Raw genomic sequence first — 25,903 nt, 5'->3', positions numbered from 1 at the left:
CTTAATTTTGTCAGGACGATTCCAATGTCCATATCTCACTTTCAACTGAGTTGTCTAATATATTTGCTATTCCACATTCTGAAATGTTTTTTTAAATAAATATTTTGTAAATGTCATTTATTTCATTTTTAAATACAATATATTGATTTTACTGTAACTTGATGTATTTGTATTAACTTAAGTTTTGCTGCAATCAACCCCTTTTGATTAAAACCAATCACATTTTACTATTGCATGAAAGTCTTTATCAATTCATATTCTCCCTTCTTTAGCATGTAGAACACACAATACTAAATACTAAAGCACTGATTAACCTCTGTCATTATGTTTTACTGCAGTAAACTAAGTAATCTCTAATTGCACAAATACCACTGTAAATTTGTAAAGCTGTTAAAAGATAAAGCAGTATAACATTTCTGCATGTTCTTCATACATCCAAATTCCAGATTATGTGTGTTATCCAGAGCACTTCACATAAGTATTTTTATAGTGTTTACAGCCTCTGTTGCTAACTGATGTTCATTACATGGAGCTTTTAAGTCTAACCAGTCATTCATTCATTGATTTGCTCCTCCTCTAAAATTTAATTCAGTTATATAGATTATAAATACTTTGATGATAAATACGAATAAAGGTGAAATGCACAAAAATCAAACATACTTCATTGGGCCCTACTTGAATCCACCACCTATCTATTGTTGATCCCTGATTTATCAGTTAGGGTCAGTGTGCTGGAGCCTATCCCAGCCGGCATCGGGCAGAAGGCAGCCCTACTCGAATCATTAATATTATACGCTGTAGAGAGAGAAATATTGATTCCTTTCAATCTTTATATGATTATTATATTTTAATAATGAGTACAATCATTTTATTATTAAAACCTCATTACTAACTAACTACATTCCAACTTGTGGAACATGGTGCAGGCCTGGCATGCAGGAATTAATGAATATTAAGAAATGACCCGAAGTTGATCAGATAAATATAAAATGTTTTTGGTTTGTACTGTCAGCAAATAAATAAAGAGCACATCTCTTACGTCCAAACTTTGTCTGATTTGGTGTTGTACATCTGTGGCAGTGGGACTAAATGAAATACCTAAGTTTAATGACAAAGTGGCGTGTCTCAATGTTTTTGCACATATATTTATTGTGCTCAGGTAACAGATACTTATTAAGATACAGTGAGATCATTTTCCTTTCATTTGTTCCCACAGTTCAGTAGGTTGATTTGTAAAGTATAGAAGGTGAGTAAATGGACAAGTATATTGTACAGTGTACAAAAAGAGAGATAACAGAACAGATGACCTGGTATGTGCTATGACCGAGGATTGTGTGATCTCGACCTCAGTGCTGTTCTTTGGACTTAAATATCCTGTGTAAACAGGCCTGTTAACATCACAAATGTTTACACACAGGCTTTAATCTAATGTGTATTTGTTGAAAATTATATTTCTGATTATTTTAAAACATCTTTATGAATCTAAAAACTGGAAGTGCACGTATGAACCTGTTGATACAGAATACAATGCATTTGTAAATGAAACTGAAATGGAAAACAATAAGTACATGTGCAGTAACATAGTTACATTTAAATAGTATAAAAATAAATGTCCCTAAAATATAAAGATTTAACTACACAAGTAAATCAGCAGCATTTCAACAGTAAATTTGGAGCCCAGCAAGGATAGTGTTTCCAAGGATCATGTTTCCTCGTGATAACCTGTTCTCCAATAAAATAAGGTTAAACACTAAACATTACACTTGATAATGATTTAAGGTAAAGATAAGTTCAGGTCTGATACAAGAAGAGAACATTCATAGAAAACTGATCATATGACAGCAAATCAAATCAAAGCACCTGATTGACTGTGATAGATTTTCAGTAAATAAACAAGATTATGGAGTGGTGGGGCACTGTTCTAATTCAACGAGCTTTTAGCATAGAATTAGCAAAAACATGAAAAACAGCTAAATGTGTCCTAACAGTATGAGGACACTGAGCACATTCTAGTGATAGAAAAAAAATAAACCAATAAGATTTAAGAATTAATTTAGGTAACAGGAAAAAGTGTTGAGACTGACATCCTCAGTCATAGTTAAAAAAGGTAAAATATAGAGAAACTAATGAGGGAACTAACTAAGGTAACTTCCTGTTGTAGATGTGTCTTGGAGAATGTTCCAGATCTTTCAGGTGGGGTAATGTGTTATGATAACAGGAACGAGTGAAACCCAAGGACACAACCAAAATGTGTTTAAATGTATTATTTAAAATATTTTGAAAGCACAGATGGGATTTGGACTCAACATTACTAAATAAATTACAACTCTGTATGATTTTAATAGTTTTAATGTACACTCTGTTTAATAATAAAATGTTTTTATTTTGTGTGCACATTTTTACATGTGACTTCCTGGGGACAGAAATGGCACCAATGGTATGTCCCAATTATATTTATATCATTGGTGTCAATTAAACTACTAGTAAATAGTTGTATGTTTGAGGGACGATACAGCCATTGTGGGGCACTGGAATAAAGAATGAATAATAAATTGAGAACACGTTTTTACTCTATAGATAAATTACTCGTCTCAGCTTGGTTGTAACTAACGATTTCTGAACTTTCAGCGAGCGCACCACGCGGACAGCAGGACAAACTGAACGAATGATACAGACGAGTTCCGGTGATAGTGTGGGCAAGGTCACACGCTTCATCCTCTCCCCGTCGCCCTCGAAGAGTTTGGTGACGGCTCGGTGGCGAGACTGATCCCCACCATAGAGAGAGAGCAGTGGCGAGAGCAGCTGCGCGCCCCGCGCCCACAGCACGACCAGCAGCAGCGAACAGTCCATGATGCAGCGCAGCAGATCCACGAGCGCCAGGCTGACCAGCAGAGCGTTGATGCCCGTCTGGAGCAGGGTTGCCAGGACCCCAAAAAATATCCAGCCCATAGTCAGTCTAAAACCCGCCCTTCAAAATGTATCATCTGTCACACGTTTGAACAAATGGCAAAAGAACTATGAGTCTCAGTGGAGTGCAGTGGATATAGTGGGTATCCCGTCTGCAAAACCGTCCCACCCCCCGCCAAGCGTCACACAGATCAACATTACAATAACTACATCTTCTCTGTCTTGACTGAGTTATATGAACTTAATACACATGAAGAGACCCAACACTCAATGCTTAATTTTCCTACAAGTAAAGATGTTCAACAAATATTATTCATTTGTATGACGACAGTTGCCAAAACATTAAGTACAAACAAAAATCACCAGTCAGCTAGCCTATTATTGTGAATTAGTTTCCCACAGAAGAAGAGCCTTTAAAAGGGCTTTTTAATATGATGTGACACAATATCTCTTTTCTTTGTAGTCGCAAGTCCGTGAAAGTTAGCTAACTACTGAAATAAGCCAGCATGTGCGCTGTTTTACGACTAAGCAACGCGTACCCCTTCAGCAGAGCACTGAATAGGGGTTAGACAGCTATTTAATAGTAACATCTCTCCCTCCTGAACTCTCTTCTCTCCTCTTATGATTTCTGGTTACACTGTGATTTCTCTGTCACTCTCTCTCCTGCTCTCCTTTTCACACTGTCCTTTCTTATGTCGTCATGATTCTTATTGTTGTAGTCAGTCTTCCAGGAAGATTTATTTTAGTGTTGACTCGTACACCTTTGCCCACCTTGTTGACTCAACATCCAAGGCAACACCCACTTTCTTTTTTCTTTTTTTTTTTTTGGTGGCCATTAATTTTTAAAAGTAGCCCAAACAAGCGTAGCCACCGAGTGCTGGCCCAGAATTGGGCCTTAGCTGGTTTCTGACTGTCCTCAAAGCTGGCCCAGAACCGGCCACTGGACTCGGCCCAGTGTATTTTTGAACGTAGGACCAGGACTGGGCCTACTCTAGTTTCTGACTGTTCTTGAAGCTGGCTGAGATCCTGCCACTGAACTTAGTCCAGTGCCCAACATTGGGCTGAATAGAGTAAGCAAACTGCTTGTAACTGAAGGTACTTTGTCTTTTACTGTTGTTGAATGTTTTTTCTAAGAACTAGGAGGTTCAGGAACCTACAGTGTTATTCCTACTACCACAGGCTACAAGCTATTTGTACATAAAATGTATGTAAATAACCACTTTGTACATCAGTACATCAATATGATTATTATATATTATTATAGGAAACACTAATAAGGAATTCACCATTGGTTTATATAAATTATTCTGTTTACTCAATTTGTGTTAAATTAGTGAAAAACTTTGTCTGGAAGCTCAAAGAAAGACATAAAACAAAGATTTATATTAAATCTATGTTTAATTCATAAAGTTTACATTAAAAAAAAGGGAAAAAAAGAAAACAGAAACAGAATACAATTTGCAAATTCTTTTTAACTCATTCAATTGAATACACTACAAAGACAAGAAATTTAATGTTGCAAATATTCACTCATTTTGAATTTGATGCCTGTAACATGTTCCAAAAAAGTTAAGACAGGGGTAACAACATTATGCATGCATTATGAAGACCAAATACGAGAACGGAGACCCCGGACTGTTTCTTTAACTAGCTGAGCTCTGCGGTACAGTTAAAAAGCTCTGCACAACAGTGCTCTTACTGCCTCTCCCTATTAGGCTACAGAGGGGCATGTAGTGTTGTGTTACAGTGTTTGTTGTTGCGCCGCCAAAGTATGATGGATGAAGAAAAAGAAATCCAACCTATTTGAAAGAATCAGAAAAAAATCTAATCGTGACCCCAAGAATCAATTCTGAATCGAATTGTGGGACTCCCAAAGATTCACAGCCCTACTTTGTTCTTTGAATAACAGATGTCGCCACTGCAAAATGTCGCCACTGCAGGAGCAGTAGAGCCAAAACTTTTGCAGCTCAAAAACTAATCCTGCTTTAGAGCGAGGACAGGAACGCCTACCTAACTATCATACAAATGCAGAAATACAGAAATAAATAAAATGAAGAAATGTGGAAATAAATAAATAAATGTAGAAATGTTGAAATAAATCAATGAATAAACAAATGTTAAAATAAATAAATGAAAAAATAAATAAATGCACATATAAATGAATAAATAAAAAATATATAAAAGATAAATAAGAAATTTATTTATTTTATTGATTTACCTACACAATTATTCATGTGTGTATTTATTTATTTCAACATTTATTTATTTATTCATTTATTTATTTTAACATTTACTTCGTTCTACATTTATATGTGCATTTATTTATCTTCTTCCATACTGTACTACTTAAATATATAAATACATCTACATTAATTATAAGGAAAATGTGTTGATTATAGAGATTAAAATAATATAAAGACAATTAAAATAAAGATGATTGAATAATTCATTGATGTCTCCTCCTCAGTAAATTTATATCTTACTCCCGTTTGCAGAACAAGTTGGCATTAGCATTAGCAACACCTAACATTAGCCTGAGAGCATTACACACCAGTATAGTTTTGCTTATTTCTATTTTCTGAGTAGGCTCTAAAAGCAAGTTAGACCTTCTCTACACATATTTAATTGTACGCTTGTTTCTATAGATATAACTATCAACTAATAGAATCACAGTAATAGTTTAATGTTAAATATGTTTATTGCAGTCATATTTGCAAATATAATACTGTTATTTATTTTTCTTTTGTATGACATGACCATTTTAAATTCAGCATCACATTCTTGAAATAAGTACTTGGAAAATTGGGCACCAGCAGAAGCGAAAGTAGGGGCAGCAACATTAAAACATATATTAATTTACTGACAATAATAAAAGGCATCTATGATTTTCCTATTTAATTTTCTGCCAATATAAAATATGAATAAATTTATTGCTCTGAAAAGCTCCACTATTTTACTTAATGCTGTTAAATTCTCCTGTTGTTTCTAGTTATAGATAACTGTATGTAATTTGATTTTAATTTTTTTAAGTAAAACACTTTTGTCTCTAGTATACTAATATACTGCATACACAAACAACTTCTAGTGTGATTTTACAAATTAGAGAAATGTTGACTTAAGCTTATTTGGTAGTAGTGAGTGTGTTTATATAAAACTGTGCTAGCTAAGTTAACAAAGTACTTACATTTTTAACGAAGTAGCAGAGTGTGCAGGAACGTATAACTGAACTCTGGAATAAATAATACAAATAAAGATTTTTTTATATTAACTCACAGACACAGCACCATTTTATTTAACTAAAAAGCTAGCTAAAACAAACATTACACAGTGACTTGTAGAGACACACAACCACTAAGTTAACCTAGCTAACTAGCTAGCTAATGTACAACATCTAAACAAAAGTTCTGTGGAAGCATTTAGGTTAGCTAGTAAAGACCAATTCGTTAGTTAACTACCAAATTGGTTAACTAGCAAGCCTTAATGCTTTTACAGTATGTCTGTTTGTAAAAGCATTTAAGCTAACGCTAGCAAACTGGCTGGTTTCTATCCTAGCTAGCTAACTATTTATTAGCTTAGCTAATGTAAATACTGAAAAAGTACTTCTGTTCTGGCCTTGTACACAAGCTAGTTAACAATTTCGAGTAAAACCATACTTTTTGGTTCTGTTAGTAACTGTTATAGCTACATTAACATTTACATGAACATGAAATGTGTTTAATGCTACATTCTGAGATAATTTAGCTTCAGACAATATCACCTTGATATGCTGCTAAGTGTGTGAGGTGGAGAGAGAGTGACTTGGATATGTAACTTTAATCTGATTACTGGATTGGATTACAGTCGGAGCATCAGACAAAAAGACTTTCATGTTACAATTTTTTATATTTTATCGCCTAGTTTGACATGCTCTGCGACGTGCTCCCTGACTCTGACCAATAGGAAGACAGAGCGTTCTGTGACCAGCGAAACAGAAGAATTTTTTTTGAGCTGTGGCAACAATACCCCTGCCTATTCTATTCTGTTTATTCTTTATTTATTTATTCTGGTTATTGCTTTATTCTGTTTACATGCACTGAAACCTAAGTAGCTACATCTTAACCATACCTCAAGTTCTCTCTGGAGTAAGTTACACAAAGCCAGTGATGTCCTCTTTGGGTCACCCAGGAACGAGCCCACAGTCACTTCTTCCTTTTCTTTTTTTCGTTTTTCTGAGCACAAAAGTACTACCATCACTCAAAGTGCTTCTCTAACCATGATTGTCAGATTCTATGCTCCTCCCCCGTGATGACCTATGAACTCACGCGAGGATGTGGACGATGATTGGTCGATGACTAACGTGTAGTGTTGCCAGTTCCCCGAGAACGAAGATAACTGCTTAATCTGACATAGTGAACATCGTGAGGTACAAACATGTTGTGTAGTCTGAGCTTGGCATAAGAAGAAAGTTTTATGTGTTGTTTATCTGATGATGACCTCTATCTTGCTGCAACTCTGAGAGCCAGAGTGTCTCAAAAGCAGAAATGGAAAGAGGTTCACCGTCCCTCAACACAAAAGACTTTGGATATCACAAAGCTTTTTATTTTTTATTTTTATTAAGCTTATTTCCAAAATAATTTAACCTATGGAACCTAGTTTAGTGATCTATAGTGCACTATTCAATTGGCACAGCTAGATTTAGGGCACGTTGGTGTTGTTTAGGTATCATGAGGGTGCAAAAAATATGCCTTGCTCAGCTCGAAACACGCAAAAGGAATGGACTCATAATTCTCTTAAGCATGGATGTGTTTCAGGCATAACGTAAAATAAACATATCACTTGCCATTCCCTTTAAGAGACAGGTGAGCTCTGATTTTTGGCACGTTCTTGTCTTAACAGTGCGGCGCTTTGTGCGTCTCGGAGGATTCTGATCTGCACGTTCGTTCACTCTGTGAAGGAACTTCAGCAGCTCATTTAAGGGAACTTATTTTATTCCTTATTCTGTTTATTGTTGAGTTAAAAGTCAGGTTTGTGCTCTGATGCATGTCTGTGTGGGTATGTGTGTGTGTGTTTAACAAGCGGGGGTGTACATGCGCTGGGTGCACCTATAGGAATAGACTCTGACGATTGACTGTTGTCATGGTTTTAATCAGTCAATGACACCTGTGTTCAGCGTGCTAGAAATTTACCTGAACAGACTTCACTTCCAGATCAGTGTAGATTTTTAAACTCTGACACTATTTTAACAGCGCAGGGTGCACAATTGGGCTCTATTTGTTGAAATGTTTATGGACAACCCTTGTGATAGATGTCTTTTGTTGTAAGTTGCTGACACCGAAGTGCAAATGCCAATGTCTAGCCATTATAGAGACGTGTTGCCAATAAGAATTGGTCATGTTTTTAAATTCAATTGCTTTAAATAAACAGAAAAATCAATAACACCAAATCCTCTTTTGGCATTTGCACTGTATTGGATGCTGTTCACTGCCTAACATACAGTACTGAAACAGTAAACAATCAGTTTCACAGTAATTTAAAGAAAAATACATGCATGATTGAAAGTGATTGAAGGGATTTATGAAAGCAAGGTTCAGTCAGATTGTTTCAATCTTTCTGGCTGCAATAAAACAACACCAGTGCTCTGCTTCTCCATTACCGATGTGATCATGCTATAGGCTACCATTTGCCTGCCTGCACACACACACACACACACAAACACACGCACACACGTTTACAAGTTTAATCTATGGAGAAGATGTCAACAGGAAGAAGTAACACAGGCAGAAGCGGCGGTCGGCGAGAGAGCGGGGAGGGGACGGGTGAGAAACGCTTTCCACACGGCGCTCAGTTATCAAAGGGCAGCTGTCAGCACCTGATGGAGGCGGAGGAGCTTTTGGACGAGGTCAGGAAAACACAGAGGAGTGACATCGCTCTTTCAGAACGACAGAGCTGGAGATGAGTGACAGTGAAAAGGGCTAGGGAGAGAGAGAGAAAGAAATAAAGAGAATGAGAGAGAGAGCTATACTTCAAACAGGAGCATTTCTAACCCCCCCCCCCCCCCATACATCTCTGAGTCACTCTGGACTGAAAGCTTTTTCATCTTTAACAGAGGAGATTTAGTCCTATTTACTACATCACCTCTCTCTCTCCACACACACACACACACACATTACCCAACATGGCCGAATCCAAAAGAAGAAGTAAACACTTCACTACAGAGGATTTCAATGGCTGTGTGCTGAGAATGTACTGTATATCTCTGTAGTTGGGCTTAATACCAGTGTTTGGGGGAGAAAGAGACTTTTGAGATGGCCTTGTTGGTGGAGGGAGGGATGAAGAGAGAGATGGAGAGAGACAGGGAGAGAGAGAGATCATCGAATATGCGGTAGATGGAGTAAATAAAGCACAAAAATAGAATACAATAGAATAAAATAGAGCTAAGCAGTTGAACAGTGGAAAAGTAGAGTGGAAAAGAATAAACTAGAACAGAACAAAGTGTAATTAAATAGAGCAAAATAGCAAAATACAGAACAGAACAGAGTAAAATGTAAAATCAAAACACTGACTGAAGACACTGACTTTAAAACAAATTAAGAAAAAAGAAATAAAGAGAGACTCAAGAGAAAAAATAACAAAGGAATGTAGAGACTATCAAATCAAATCAAATTTATTTGTATAGCGCTTTTTACAATTGGTGTTGGCACAAAGCAGCTTTACAGAAACATGATTACAGGACAAAGAATCAGGCAAAAACATTAAACATACAAAATACAGAATACAGAACCCCCAGTGAGCGCGGAGGCAAAGAAAAACTCCCTCAGAGCTGCAGGAGGAGGAAACCATGGGAGGACCAAGACTCACATTTAAGGAGGGACCATCCTACCACTGGTCAAACAGCTTTTGAATTAAAATTTAGTCTTTTGTACATCCACATAGGTTTTATATATTCAGGAGTATAATAGCGCCACAATGGCTTGGATGTAATCTGTAGTGGAGAGTAAGATGGATGATGAGCAGCTGATCTGTGGAGACTTCCAGACACAGAGCTAACTAAACAGTCTTAAAAAAACAATTGTAGCCTAAACCAGGAATGAAGAGTAAAACACGAGCATCATAAACCTGTCAAAACCTGTGAAAGAGACATATTCAATAAGGGAGCTACATAAACACAGACACACTGTAACTGGCTAAGGAACACTGACTGAAAACATGAAAGAATGGAGGAGAAGTAATACAACCTAACCTTACACCATTAATTAACCCTAAAAACAAACCCTAACCCTAACTTCTCACTTTAATGGAAAACTTATATCTAACCATAAACCCAACCCTAAAATGTTAAGATTAGATTTTAGTTGAGTTGTAGGGTTTGATGTAGGGCTACATTTCCAGTAACAGAGAATCATTTACTTTCACCTTAGAATTCAGTTGCTTTTAATAGACATGCCGTTGAATGTTATTTGAATATCAACATGAAACCAATGTCTACAGTACAAACCAGTATTGTAAACTTTGTCAAGAGATTAAACAAAATGAACAAAAGAGAAAAATGAATAAGGATACAACATATGCACATATGATTGTACCTTGAATAACTGTCTTTATTCTTTTTTCTTAAATAAAAAATAAATATGAGTTAGTTTCCATTACATTACATTACATTACAGGGCATTTAGCTGACGCTCTTATCCAGAGCGACTTACAATTATTTTTATTCCTATTACAGAGTTGGGCCAATGTAGTGTTAGGAGTCTTGCCCAAGGACTCTTATTGGTGTAGCACAGCATAGTCACCCAGACCTGGAATTGAACCCCAGTCTCCCACATGGTAGCTCACTGGCAGGTGGTGGTGTTATCCACCGCACCACACCAAACACATTAAAAGCCCTATTTATCATAGTCTGCACTGTATTTATAACATTTACAACATTTAGCTTTTTCTGGGGGCAAAATCATCACTTCTTTTTTCCTTCAGACACATTTCCACTTCTGACTAGAGAACTGTCAGCAACATGCAGCTGTGTTGTCTCAGTAAGCCTACTGCTGTGATGTGTTTCATTTCTACATCTCATATTTATTTGGCCTAGTTTACAGTCTGAAAACACTTGGTTTAAGTGAATCGTTTTTTCACTGTTGTTTTTTTTTTATGACGCTATGATAAGCCAGGAAATACAATATATAATATAATATAACACACAAGCTTACCAAACACAGACAGCAATAATAGTATCAGTAGCATTGAGAAAACAACTATATAGAACAAAGGAGATAATTGAAGCGGCGATGCTCAGGGATGGAAAGACAAGGAAGGTGTCTGAACAGACTGTATAGAATCCTAAAATGGTCTTCCAGTCTGTTGCCACACTTTTTTTTCTTTTTCTCTCACTCACTTTCACTCTCTCTCTCTCTCTCTCTCTCTCTGTCTCTCTCTTTCTTTGGTACTCTTTCTTTCACACACAGAGAAAAACAAACACACACACAAGCTGAGATCTGAGATCTGCTTTTTCTCCAAAGCTGGAATTTTGGTTAAAGTTTTTTTTGTCTGCGCTCATTAAAAGTTTCCTCGGTGTGGGAGTAACAGTTTAATAAAGATGCTGATGTCCGGCCATTTGTTGACCCTCGCTGCAGTGTCAGACCTCAGAGGCTACTGACCCTCCATGAGTCAGACTCTTGTTTGGATCCATGCTCCCAATTAGGAGGTTTGGGCTTCTGGTGATGAAGTTATCTCGTTACGTCTTCTGCTGCTTTGTCCCGCACAAACAGGCGCCTTCCAGCAGCTGCCGCTGCCTTTCTGGAGAGCGTGTGAAGTTCAGAACTGATTGCAGCTGCCTGCACCACTGTGGAGCTAGATTTAGCCGTTATTTAGGCTATTAGCCGGTGCTAGTGTGGTGTGTAGTTCATATAAAAGACACATGTCTAATTCCCATTTACGGCTCTCAGATACCTGGGATTCTCAGGTACTGGGTAATTAAATGTAGTGTAAATGCCGGTATTAATTAATTAAAACTTGTCCTGGTCCAAGACTCTCAATGTGTGCCCTCAAAGATAAATGTAGTAACTGTAACTGGTGCTCAAATCTAAAAACATGGGCTCCAACAGTTCAGAAGTCCAATCCTCACATGGATCCCAAACTCCTCTCTGTCTTGGGCGACTACAATGACATCCCAAGTTTCATAGAACAGGAATTAGTTTTGCGTCCCATTACATTTGTCATGTTCCATAGAAGCTTAAGAACATTGCACTGACCTCTAGCATATGTGTGGTCTCCTGCTTTGAATCTGAATTTGATTTCCGCCATAGTTTCTGGTCCGTTCACAATTCTTGCCAGACACCGCCACACTGCAAAAACATCCACTGTTGAAAACTAGACAAAATATATGTAAATTTAGACATATATGCTTATATTAAGCAAAAAACTCTGCCAATGGGGCAAGCTAATGTTTCTTGGTAAGATTTCTTTAAAAAATTAATCACAAAGTCTCAAAATAAGTTAAGTAAGACTTAAATCAAGCAAATATCACAGATTCTTGCCTTAAATTTGGAAACAAGAATTCGAATAACTTGATTGATGGCTTTTTGTGCTTATTTTTAAGTTTAAATTATGTAAAATAAGATGACAATTCTAAGTTACATTAAGTAAGATCATAATTCCAAAAATAAGCGAAATAATCTAAAGCTTAAAATGCTTAATAAGACAAAAAGTCTTATTAGAAAAGAAAATAATATCTATTGCCTGAAAAATTGAAAATTCACTGGCTAAGATTTATTTTTTTGCAGTGCAGTCACATTTATTACCACACTACAGGCACTTCTTTTGTTTGGTTTCTTTGTTTTTTATGCTTTCATTTTCTTTCAACACTGCAGCCATGTCTCACTGTTGCCACATTCTGCCATTTCATTAGAAACAAGGGGTTGGAGAAAATATTGATAAAGTAACTGTCACGCCTGGTGCCGAAAGCACATATTTCTCCCACACTCAGCTCTATCTGTGATCCCCAGCCTCCGTACTACGTTACCCAGAACACACCACACACTGACCTCACTCCCTTACACAATCACATGACCATAGGTGTATTAGCATTATTGTTACCCAGGCACGCGATAAACAGCGCCACAGAGCGAGCAGCCACTCACACACACACTCAAGGCTAACTCATTATTCCCATCATTAAGCGCAAAGCTAGGCGGTGAAAATGAATTCATATAAAAAATGTGGCTAATCAGTGGGCCCTAATCATTGCATGGGCCCCAAGGCTGCAGCCTAGGGTGGCCTGTGCATTAGTCTGTGCACCTGGAAGTCAATCACCAGAATATTGAATTCACCTCTTCACAACCCAAATAAATACACCCTCACACTACACACACCTTGTTGAGTATTATCCCAATGCCTTTGTTTAGTTTCTTTTGTTTTCCCACCTCGATTTTGCCTACCCTGTGATATTGTCTACAAGTGTTTATGGTATGTTTGCTCTCTATTGCTGTTGTATACTGGTTTCAACCCTAAGCCTTTTGACTACTCCCTGCTATTTTTGTCAATAAACTAAAGTAAACTAAGTAAAATGTACTTGTATCTGTGCATGAAATTGACCAATAAATCAATAATTTCTAAAATTTGCTTATTTAGGAGTATTTAATCCTCTTCAGTAACACTGAGAATTGTCTTGCGATATACTGTATCGAGTACTGCAGCATCACAGCATCCTGATATTATTGTTATCTTGGGCAATGTATTGTGATAATATCATATTGTATGATTCTCCACAATTCCCACCACTACAAAAAACATAGAGTGGGAATTTTAGCACGAACAGAGACAACACCCCAAATATTTCTCAATATTTCACCAGTGAAACCATTACTCACTGCTGTCACCCATTTTCCCTTCTCCTCATGTCCATTTTCTCTTCTTCTTACACTCGTTTTATCTTTTTTATTTTGACATTACAGCAAAAAGCTATCTGGCTTTTCAGACTGAATTGCATTCCTGCAGATCGGATCCGTATCAAATGTCAGTACCACAAATAATTTTTTTTCTGCTGTGTAAACACAACTGATATGAGTCTAGCAACACATCAAGGAACTGCTAGCTTCTCAGAGCTTAGAAAACTTAGACTTGTCTACTTGACACTGTCTACTTAATCACTCCTGGATAGGTCACAGGACCATGGGGTCATTAATCTCAGTGGTCAAAAAATCACCCCCATAAAGCATCAAAACTTTTATTTTAAGCACAATACAGCAACAATTCCCTTACGAATTAAATTAGATAATTAATCCTCTTCCTTTATTGATCCCTCACCTTCTTGCTCACCTTTTTCTGACTCAGGGCAGCTGCATCAGTTCCACAGCACTTCAGCATCAGCTTGTTGTCTTTGGTCTGTCAAGAAAGAATCGTTAGGAGTGATCTTCAGAGTGCTATTGTGACAACATTCAGAAATATACTGTATATGAATGACTTGTGTCTGTCTCTTGTGTCTGTATTACTTGTGATTAAACTGGAAGTTTCATTAGAACCCCAGAAAAAAAAAAAAAAAACTAAACACTGTGTCCTCAGAGCTTATCAGAAAATAATATCTCTGAAATATCACCATTTATCAAGGTTTCTTAATTGACTGGGCACAAAGAGGAACTGTTTTAGCAGTGGAACTGAAGTGCAATGCACTTAGACCAGTCTTACGAGGGACAGATTCTTTAAGGAAAAGGAAAATGAATATACACTGACAATATGAGATTGAAAATACTAATGTGTCCTGGGACTTTTGCCATGCCCATTGAAAGACATATACCATTGCACTGACCTGTGTCAATTAGTACTTTTGGCTGTGTAGGCAGTGTGCCAAATCCTGCTGGAAAATGAAATCTGCATCTCCATATAATTTGTCAGCAGTGGGAAGCATGAAGTGCTGTAAAATTTCCTGGTAGATGCTCCATTGATATTGGACTTGATATAACCCAGTGGACCAACCCCAGCAGATGACATGGCTCCACAAAAACCTTCACTACCCATCATTAATCATCAGTAATTCTGCATTTTATTTGGAAATCAAGACCCCTGGAGAACGAATGTAGGGGGAAGCCATGTCATCTGCTGGTGTTGCTCCACTGTGTGACTCACATAAACCTGTGTTATTAAGTCTGGTTACCCAAGTGTCTCTAAAGGCATTCCTTGGATTACTGACAAAATCAGATTTTCAGAAGTAATTGATTTATTGAGTGCATATAAATGCACTCAGAGAATGAACATGTGTCCCAGCACTTTTTGCAAACTGTTGCTACAATTTATGCTAAAAAAGCTAATCAGATAAGGATTTTACAAAGCTTTTACAAACATTAAAGGTGTCCTTCCACTACTGTATACGTACTGTACTGTATACGATGCTGCACATGAAATTGTTCTTCAACCTGCAGTAGCTAGTAAACGAAAAAAGTTCAGAAAAACGAGTCGATCAGGAAAAGCACCCATGTCTACGTCAACCAGTTAATTAGTATTTGTGTCCTCGCCCACCTTAACTCGTGACCACCCACATGCCGCGCTGAAGCCACGTAGCGGCATGTCTCGTCAGATAGGAGCTAACAGCGCTAGGAGCAGTGTCGCAGTTTGTTCCGGTTTTATTTGTGCAAATAACACATCAGTGTTATCTGCTTTGCCCAGTAATTCAGAGCTAAGAAAAAAATGGTTAGAATTTCCAACTGCCTGGGTGGCTCTGCTGTGGCTCAGCCGACAAAACCCAGGGGTGGATTTTTACTTTCTGGACCTGGACTACCCATCTCTGTGTGTTTACATAGGTTTACATAGGATCTCCGGTGGATTTGTTTTTTTTTAGTGGCTGAACTGCTCTTAGCAGCGCATTACACATGTTGTAAAGTAACATATGACATTACAAAAACTGTTATTAAACAGCTCACATGGCATTTATTCATACTAAAGACCACAATTAGATATTTTAAAATCAATGAAAAAAACAATGGAATGAGACCTTTAAGAAATGGAAAAATAAAGTTTTGACCTACTGATTTTGAGATACACCAAGAATAAGTGAGAAATGTTCGAGTAGAACCAGACCTCAGCTCTCAGCAGTCTCTCCAGCACTGAAACACCTGACCACTGTTAACAAAGCTCCTCGCTCGCACCTGATCTAAGCATGTCTTTCTCTGCCTTTGTTCTCCAGATCTTCTCTTTGGCTGTTTTCAGCCGTTTCTCCCTCTTGTCAGTGCGTGAAGATCAGCACGTAGAATGTGCCAGATACAGCTCACTGTTCAGAGATGGGCTGAGAACTTTAAGACCCTTCTGAATCAACTGGTCTTAGTAGATCAGTCAGTCTTCAAGGAATTTCCAAGCTTTCCAGGAATTTCAAGCTTTCCAGGAATTCACAGAGGTGCAGTCCACCTTCAGTCTTCTCTCTGAAGTCCAAGAAGACCCATGTTTCTGACAGACCCCTGCTGAGACGCTGAGGAAAGGGGCTTCTTCTGCACCAGTAATGTATTTTCTCTATAGGTTCTACTGTATATCACATCCTCCTCATATTGGTCTTACTTTCCAGACAAACATTGAGAAGAACAGGTGCAAAAGTGCACTCCTGAATAACACCAGTACAAACTCTGAAAGCCCCAGGCAACCGTTCCATGATGTTATAATGGTGTATCTAACTGTAGGAGCCTGAGGCATTCTGAGATCATACAATGTTGGGTTGGGAGGCGTGCTTTCTGCTATTCTGACATATTAGACTCTGCAACTATACTGATTTTTTTATTACATTGAGTCCTGCTTTTATCCAGAAGATTCCAAGCTTTAAATGTATAAAACCAACACTGGAATACATTAACAGGACTACACTCAAAGCCACATTTACATGCAGCCTGATAATCCATTAATAGGGCTAGACAATAATTCAATATCAATATTTATCTTAAAAGAGGATATTTCAATAACGCTGATGTAATTTGTAAACATATTTTCATTATTTCAGTATCACTTAAAACCAATGAAAAGCCAACTCATCAAAGCAGCAATTTATTTAGCTCAGTAAAACAGTTAGCATCGTCAGTTAGCCATTGGGCACTTTGGCTAATCGTCCATCTTTGGGCTTCATAATAAAAGCCCTCAGGCCGGATTATATTAATTGAAACATGTATACTAAAAACAATATGAACATATATATTTTTTTAGACTTTACTGAAGTAAAGCAAAAATAAATGAATCAAAATATGGTACATTTATATCTACATTATTTTCATTTTTAAATATTTTAAGCAGGAATATTATATTAAATATTATAGGAATAAATATTTTAAGCATCTTCTATACATTTTTGTCATTTTTACATGAATAATGGTACATCGAAGTATAAAAATAGTCTATGGTTGTAGGAGATCTAGAACATTTACAGCATCTGTTACTGATTGGTGTTCATGTCAGTGAGCTTAAACAGCACCACATGCTGTGGCTATTTTGCTGTTCATATTGATTTTGGAATTATATTATATCAAAACAAAATATCAAAAGAAATATATTGTGATTTTATCCAGCAGCATCCTCCAATAATCTGACTAATAGCTCAATCAGAATTGTTACACCTTAGCCCATGTCTGTGTTATGTTTCTCCCTCATTTGTTCCCTAGTGCTCCTGCCCCTCTGTTTACCTGTCATGTGTTCCCTGCCATGTGCTTGTGTTGTGTTTTTTGTACCTGTTTCCGCCCTAGTCCCGCCCTAACCATTAGTGTTCTCACCTGTGTCTTGTTTGTAACCCTGCCCCCTCGTCATCCTAGCCCAGGTGTTTCTCACTCTCCTCCTGTATATAAGTCCCTCTGTTTGTACGTGCTGTGTCGAGTCTTTTGTATTTTGTATCCTTAGTAATCTTTGTATCCTTGCATCTTTGTATCCTTGCCGTTCGTTTGAATCCTCGTCTTCCGTGCACTCTGATTTTGTGTTCCTAGTTCTAGTTTATCCTTGCCTTGTTTTCTTTGTAGTTTTGTGCGTTACCCGAGTTTTGTTTACTGTTTTGATTTATCTTGTTTGTTTAAATAAAATATATATTTGCACTTACGTCCATCCCTCCGTCTCCCGCGTAACATAAGACTCGACCTAAATATGGACGTAGCAAGGTGGCAGGCAACGAGGAGAGCGGACCTCGAGTATCTCCGGTTCCTCGCCGAGCAAATTCGGGGAGATGAACCACTCCCGGCGCCTCTCCTCGGCTTGGAGCTCGTCAGCCCAGCTCCAGCTAAGCTAGCTAGCCTGCTAACTCCACCGCGCTCTCAAGCCCGGCCGGCTTCCAGCTCTCAAGCCCGGCCGGCTTCCAGCTCTCAAGCCCGGCCGGCTTCCAGCTCTCAAGTCCGGCCGACTTCCAGCTCTCAAGCCCGGCCGGCTTCCAGCTCACAAGCACGGACGGTTTCCAGCTCTACAGTCCGGCCGGCTCCCAGCTCTCAAGCCCTGCCGGCTCCGAGCTCTACAGCCCTGCCGGATTCCAGGTTTCCGACTCCTGCTCCAGAAGCAAGCTCCGGTCCGATTTCCACAGCCTCGCCCACTGCTGAATCTGCGGCTCCAGTCCGGGTCTTGGCGGCAGCCGCACTCTCAGCTCCCGCTGAAGCGGCTTCTTCGCCAGCGGTGCCAGCCGCTTCCAAGCCCGCGGTGGCAGCCGCCTCCACGTCAGCGGTGCCTGCCGCGCTCACGCCAGCAGGACCCACCGCCTCTGTTTCAGCGCTGCCCGCGGCTCCGGCCGCCTCTGTTTCAGTGCTGCCCGCGGCTCCGGCCGCCTCTGTTTCAGCGTTGCCCGCGGCTCCGGCCGCCTCTGGATCAGCGCTGCCCGCGGCTCCGGCCGCCTCTGACCCTGTGCCCGCGGCTCCGGCCGCCTCTGACTCTGTGCCCGCGGCTCCGGCCGCCTCTGACTCTGTGCCCGCGGCTCCGGCCGCCTCTGACTCTGTGCCTGCGGCTCCGGCCGCCTCTGACTCTGTGCCCGCTGCCACCCCAGTTCACGTGCCTGGGCTACCCGCCTCTGCTCCTGTGCCTGCTCCCAGATCACGAGCTCCTAGGATCGCCGCGCCTGCTCAAGCTGCACCCGCCGCGCCTGCTCAAGCTGCACCCGCCGCGCCTGCTCAAGCTGCACCCGCCGCGCCTGCTCAAGCTGCACCCGCCGCGCCTGCTCAAGCTGCACCCGCCGCACCAGCACCAGCAGCACCCGCCGCTCCAGCCTCAGCTCCAGCTCAAGCACCAGCAGCACCCGCTGCCCCAGCTCAAGCACCAGCAGCACCTGCTGCCCCAGCTCAAGCACCAGCAGCACCCGCTGCCCCAGCTCAAGCACCAGCAGCACCCGCTGCCCCAGCTCAAGCACCAGCAGCACCCGCTGCCCCAGCTCAAGCACCAGCAGCACCCGCTGCCCCAGCTCAAGCACCAGCAGCACCCGCTGCCCCAGCTCAAGCACCAGCAGCACCCGCTGCCCCAGCTCAAGCACCAGCAGCACCCGCTGCCCCAGCTCAAGCACCAGCAGCTCCCGCTGCTACAGCCTCAGCTCCAGCACCAGCAGTGCCTGCCACCCATGTGGTACCCACTGCTCCTGACCCTGCACCCGCGGCCCCGTCCGCCTCTGACCCTGTACCCGCTCCCAGAACTTTGTTTGCCCCCAGGCCTGCTCCTAGGCCCCCGGATTGTTCCCCTAGCACTGTGCCCAGGCTGGCTCCCCTGACTTTGCCACAGACATTACCTTGGACATTTGCCAGTCCTGGGCACCCTCCTGTGTATCTGGTTCCTGTGTCTCTCCCTGTCCTGGTCCCAGTGTCTGTGTTTGTTCCCATTCCTGTCCCCGGTGGTGTTTCTGTTCCCGTCCCAGTCACTGTATTTGTTTCTGTCCCCGTCGCTGTTGTGGTTCCAGTTCCCCTGTCCAGTTTTGTCCAGTCCCCGTCTTCTGTTCGGTCCCCTGTCAAGTTCCAGTCTCCGTTCCCTTTCCAGTCTCCGTCTCCTGTTCGGTCCCCTGTCCAGTCTCTGTCTCCTGTCCAGTCCCCTGTTCAGCCATGTGTCCTGTCCCCGTCCCAGTCTACATTCCAGTCTCCGTCCCATGTCAAGTTCCCTGCCCGGTCTATGTCTCCTGTCCAGTTTCCATTCCCTGTCCAGTCCTCTGTCCAGTCTCCGTTCGTGTCCCCTGTCCAGTCCCTGTTCCCTCTCTCTCGGCGCCTCTGGAAGTGGCGCCGTTGAGGAGGGGTTATGTTACACCTTAGCCCATGTCTGTGTTATGTTTCTCCCTCATTTGTTCCCTAGTGCTCCTGCCCCTCTGTTTACCTGTCATGTGTTCCCTGCCATGTGCTTGTGTTGTGTTTTTTGTACCTGTTTCCGCCCTAGTCCCGCCCTAACCATTAGTGTTCTCACCTGTGTCTTGTTTGTAACCCTGCCCCCTCGTCATCCTAGCCCAGGTGTTTCTCACTCTCCTCCTGTATATAAGTCCCTCTGTTTGTACGTGCTGTGTCGAGTCTTTTGTATTTTGTATCCTTAGTAATCTTTGTATCCTTGCATCTTTGTATCCTTGCCGTTCGTTTGAATCCTCGTCTTCCGTGCACTCTGATTTTGTGTTCCTAGTTCTAGTTTATCCTTGCCTTGTTTTCTTTGTAGTTTTGTGCGTTACCCGAGTTTTGTTTACTGTTTTGATTTATCTTGTTTGTTTAAATAAAATATATATTTGCACTTACGTCCATCCCTCCGTCTCCCGCGTAACAAGAATAGAATCTGTCCATGTGTACACTTCAATCAGAATAGTCCAATTGAGTCCAATCAAGTTTAATTCTGAATTCAATTGCCAGAAGATTGAACATGGTGGGTAATCCATTAAATAATCAGTTTAATAAAAGACTAATATCAGTGTAAACACCTGTGTCTGATTACATTCACAGTTGTAATGGTTAAGAACATTGTGCACATGCAACAGGCATATGCAGATACCAAACACACAGTTTATTATTATTAAATAAAGGCCTAAGCTTATGGTAATGGTCAGGGACAGGCAAGGTCTGTAACAAAAGGGCAGCAGAGACAAGCAACGTACTAGAATGAGCAGGCAAAATTAGTAAGGAACATCTGTGAGGTAATATGCAGATGTATCCTGGGAAATGAAGTCTTTATTGAGAGCACTAGAGTCCATGGCAGGCAGACAGCCAGTGAACCTAGCTTGTACAAGGCAACTGCACTACACATTGTAATTATTATAATATTAAGAACATTTTCTCATCTTTTTTTAAATAAGGAAACGTGGAGCACATTTAGTTAAATAAGTTAAAACATTAACATATTTGTTTATAACTTTAAATATTTAACTACACAGATTAATTATTCATCCAGTAATCATAAACTGAAGTTCTGTATTATTTTATTAGATATATTAATGCTGACTGATTTGAAATGACAAAGTAAGATGAGCATCCAGTAATAAATGCATATTAATTGATAGGTCACTGTTGCTCCTTCTATGTATGTGTTGTAACTGCTTATTAAGGTTTTTAAAAGTATTTACAGCCTAATTAATGAATATTAATGAATACCTTTATAAACAATTTATAAACACCACATATTTTGAAGTGGCAACATTCATCTATCTATCCGGCTCATTGGATTCAAACAGGAGGAAATTTCCTGGTATTCCCAGAGCACCCCCCCCCCACCCCCCACCCCAAAGCTCCTTACCCATACAGCTGCTACACCGCTGCCCCTCTCAGAGGTGGTCTGAGACTCCTGATGGATCTTCAGGTGGTTTGCTTTATTTACTAAAAGACACAGTGTGTGTGTGTGTGTGTGTGTGTATGTGTGGTGTGTGTGTGTTAAGTAATAAGTGTGTGGCAGACACACACTGTGCCTCTCACCCATTACCTTCACTCACAGAGAGAGAGACAGACAGCGGTCTTCATCACTCACAGAGGTGCCTCATGTCCTGTCCTGTCTGCTGTGTGCCAGTGTGAGTGTGTGTGTGTGTGTGTGCCAGTGTGAGTGTGTGTATGCCAGTGTAAGTGTGTGTAAGTGTGTGTAAGTGTGTGTGTGTTTAAAGTTTCATGTTCCACTGCTTTCTTGTTTCTTCATCTTTTCAGCACTCAGAACAGATCCATCACACGCTGCCCGGCAGGTGCAGACCTGTGTGATCTCATTAAAACGGGTGTGAATACACACTCTTTCACTCTCTCACTCGCTCTGTCCCTCTCTCCATTTCTCTCTCTCTCCTTCTTACCCATTTTCTCTCTACTTCTCACCATTCTCCTTCCCTCTCACTTGCCCTGACAGTCTCTCTCTTTGTGTCTTTCACTTTGTCTGTTTATCTTAGCTGTTCTTTTCTTACTTTCTCTTGCTTTTGTTTTCTTGCTTTCTCTCCTTCTTTCTCTCTCTCTTTCTCTCTCTGCAAGGCACATCACTATGCTCATTGCTATCTTACATTCCGCCACCAGTCCATTTAGTGGTGCTTGCACCTGCATCGTTTAAATAGTAAAGCCGCTTATGAATTTATCTACGCTGGCGGGCTTGGTGGTTTGGAAGTGAGGTGTGCTGAGGTAAATTCCTGGTGTATTGATATCTTGCCAACAGAAAACACAGGTGTGCCACTGCTTGAATACAACCCAGGCAGAAGTCAAGAAGTCAACAGTCAGTCTTATTTTCATTGCTACCTTGGCAGTGAATTGCCAATTCGGATGCATCCCCAACGTTCGTACACTCCACTTGTTATGCACCCATGGACATGCAGCAGTGCACAAACCCATAGTGAGTACATGCTGGCAGCAATGCAACATTTTACACCAATAATAAACACAATGAACGAGTGTGAACGAGCAGGTCAGTTTCCTCTGCTAAAAAAAAATGGTGGACACATCCAGTTAGCTCCACCACTAAAACAGCAATCCACCGAAATCAGAGCACAGCTGAATCTTAAAGGGAATGGCAAGTGAAACGCTGATTGGTTTATTGCACGGCACACCCAAAACACATCCATTTATAAATAAGCTAATTAGTGCATACCTTTTGAGTGTTTTGAAGTTAGGATAGCAAAGACACTCTGACACACCCTAAGTCAAGCTACGTGGTACACGGGGAAAAGACGCACACCAAATGACAAAAGAACTTTTTTCAGGGTATTTTATTCCGATAGATTTTTATCAGAGCTTGTACTCAATTGTACTCAAAATAACAAAAATAAAATGAATACACTGTAAAACCCTAGCTTAGAACACAGTACAGTATTTGGTAGTGGCACTAATTACAGAAAATAGATAAATAACATTAATACCACCTTAATACCATTAACAGAGCTCTTTTTATATTTGTTTTTAAGCTCCCTCGATTTACTCAGCTTTACTCAACAAGATTTGAGCATTTCATCAAGAGAACTTGGACAAACAGCTTCTGTAACCCAGAAAAATACAAGGCTTGACCACGAGGAGCACACTACCCCACTGAAACAATGCCATCTGCCCGCATCTGGTTATGATTCATCCAAAATACATGTTTAGAAAGGCAATATAGGCATCTACTACTGTTATAGGCCAACTAAACCTTATATTGTTCAGTATTTCCTGATTTTTACCTCTTTACCTCTACCATGCTCTTAGCTCCTCCCTTTCCTCTCTCAGGGTGACAACACTTCTGATTGTGTTTCTTAAAGTTACAGACACACATTTTAAAGGTGTATACTCAATTCACCACCTGGCTACACACAGTTAAGGGCTCACCTATAGAGCGCTAAAATGAGGCCCATTGAGAGAGTTTGCATGCATTTAAAAAAACTAATAACTTCAGAAGATTGCTGACTTTGTCAATAATCCATCCAAATTGTTTGCATGCACTTGAGTAATCAGGCAAAGGGGAAAACTCCAGGTTTACAGGAGTCAGGCAAAAATCTGAGCAAGTAATCTCACAGAAACTTGTGAAATAACCTTTACATTTTTGTAAAAAGGGACTCACTCTATCAGCAGATACAATATATAACATACCTTTCTTTATGTTGTTGCAAAGGCAGATGAGCTTTTGTCTGTCCTAGCCTATCCATGTTTGTGTCCATGCGCAGATTAGGAAAACCAAAAGAAATCATAGTAAGTGTATACATGTTCTGAGAAATCTGATTACTGATCAGAGTCAGATTTATAAGCTGGGTTTCTAGATATTAATCATAGAAATCTAAGAGTACACTGTTTACATGATCTCTTGAGTAATCAGGTAACTGCAGTAATCTGATTATTATCTTCAGATTACTCAGTGCATGTGAACACACTTATTTTCTTTTTTTATTCTTGTTCTCCATGTCACTTTTTGTTTGTCGCATTACTATTTTATATTCTTTGTTTTACCGTGCTCTTACTCTCTGTTTTTTTTTCTTTCACTCTTTGTGTCACTCACTTTTGCTTTTTTTCTTCTTTATATCACTTTCCTTTTTTTTCTCGTTCTCTCTTACCCTTGTTTTATTTCGTCACTTTCCTGTTCCCCCTTTCAAACAAACCTTATGCATGCATGCATGTACACACACACACACACACACACACAGGAAAAAACACCACAGCCAGCCAATCAGTGTCAGATGACTTATTCATCAATTGGTGTTTTTGTATGAGTGTGTGTGTCTGTTACAGAGAGTGATAGACACTGTGTGTGTGTGTGTGTGTGTGTGTTTGTGTGAGAGAGAGAAAGAGAGAGAGAGAGAAAGAGAGATAGAGAGAGAGAGATAGAGAGATAGAGAGAGAGTAAGAGGGGGAGATTTGCTCTGAATAAAACATCTGAATGAAAGAGGGCAGGCGGACGGAGAGAACAAAGAGGAGTTTCCTCTCAACTCGGCTGCATTTACATGATGCTGTGATGCTACGGCCATATCACAGCAGACTGCAGCTTTGATTCGCTCTCAGAGAGATAGAGAGAAAGTGTGTGTGTGTGTGTCAGTGTGTGTCTGTGTGTGTGTGTGTGTGTGTGTGTGTAGATGTGTTTATACATCCATTTGCTTTGCTCTAAACACAGCATGTGAGTGTGTTGCGCTTTGATAAGTTAAAAAGCAATTGGTCTTTATGGGAGAAATTCAGGTGCCCTAACTAGGGCTCCCTGTGTGTGTGTGTGTGCGTGTGTTTGTGTGTGTGTGTGTGCGTGTGTGTGTTTGATGCTGATTCTCTAGTAGAGAGCAGAGGCAGAAGTTGTAGCTCCTATTGTTCTGAATTCAGAATTGCCTATTAAACATGAATGCAGCTGAATAGTTCTGATAGGGTTCTAATGGGCTGTGTGCCTGCAGGGCACTGCTTGTGTTCCCTCACATGAGTCTTTTATTCTGTATGCAAGTTATTAGCCACTGTTCTACAGCCTTATAAAAACCAAAAACCTTCAGGACAAACCTGCAGTTGGCCAGGAAATACCTACAGAGAGAGAGGGCAGGACTTCAAGAACTTCCAGAACAGACCAAACAGATGAATCTTGAGTCTACGTCTGGACTCAGGGATGACATTTAGGACTGTTGGAGACCTCTTTATGCATCTTGTCAACTGCTTTTGAGGTGGACCTGCTGGAATAGCCTGACCTGGTTATGTTTACAGTTGTTTAAAATTAATCCAACTTCAATCCACTCCACTGATACCTCTTTTCCACCAATAAAGTGCTGGTTCCTGCAAATCTTTTGAGAACCGGCCCGTGTTTTCACTGCTTTAAGGAGTCACTCACTACGTATGTGAACGTGGGCATCAACAGAAGTCGAAGAAAAGAGCTCCTTTTATAACTTGTCCTGCTGTCCTCGGTGGAGCACTGTTGATTCATTTTCATTCATTTAGCTGCTTCTGCTGCTCTTAGCTGTGAATGGAGGTGAGGTTTGTAAACAACTTTGCTCCAGAGACGCTTCAGCGCCCCGCCCTTTGGCCGCTCGCATCACAGGTTTGCTGGTTCCAAACCAGCAAGATTGTGGGGTCAGAACGGAACCGGCTTTTCTGACCGAGAACCTGTGATTTTGCGGTGGAAATGCAAAGAAACGTTTGGGAACCTGGCACCAGGAAAAGTTCCATAAATGAAGCTTCAGACAAGGTTCTACCAAAAGAGTCTAATG

At 40.4% G+C, this 25,903-nt stretch overlaps 2 protein-coding genes across 2 annotated transcripts in view; both read right to left on the bottom strand.

Moving 5' to 3' along the window:
- Positions 1 to 25,903, bottom strand: part of LOC111194722 (vitellogenin-like) — a 291,932-nt gene that overhangs the window by 7,903 nt on the left and 258,126 nt on the right. The gene's annotated exons all lie outside the window — the stretch shown is intronic.
- Positions 1 to 25,903, bottom strand: part of LOC111192118 (vitellogenin-like) — a 77,772-nt gene that overhangs the window by 46,010 nt on the left and 5,859 nt on the right. The gene's annotated exons all lie outside the window — the stretch shown is intronic.

The sequence above is a fragment of the Astyanax mexicanus genome, chromosome 1 (assembly GCF_023375975.1).
Source record: "Astyanax mexicanus isolate ESR-SI-001 chromosome 1, AstMex3_surface, whole genome shotgun sequence".
Lineage (NCBI taxonomy): Eukaryota > Metazoa > Chordata > Actinopteri > Characiformes > Acestrorhamphidae > Astyanax > Astyanax mexicanus.
This window is presented reverse-complemented; position numbering and strand designations above follow the sequence as displayed.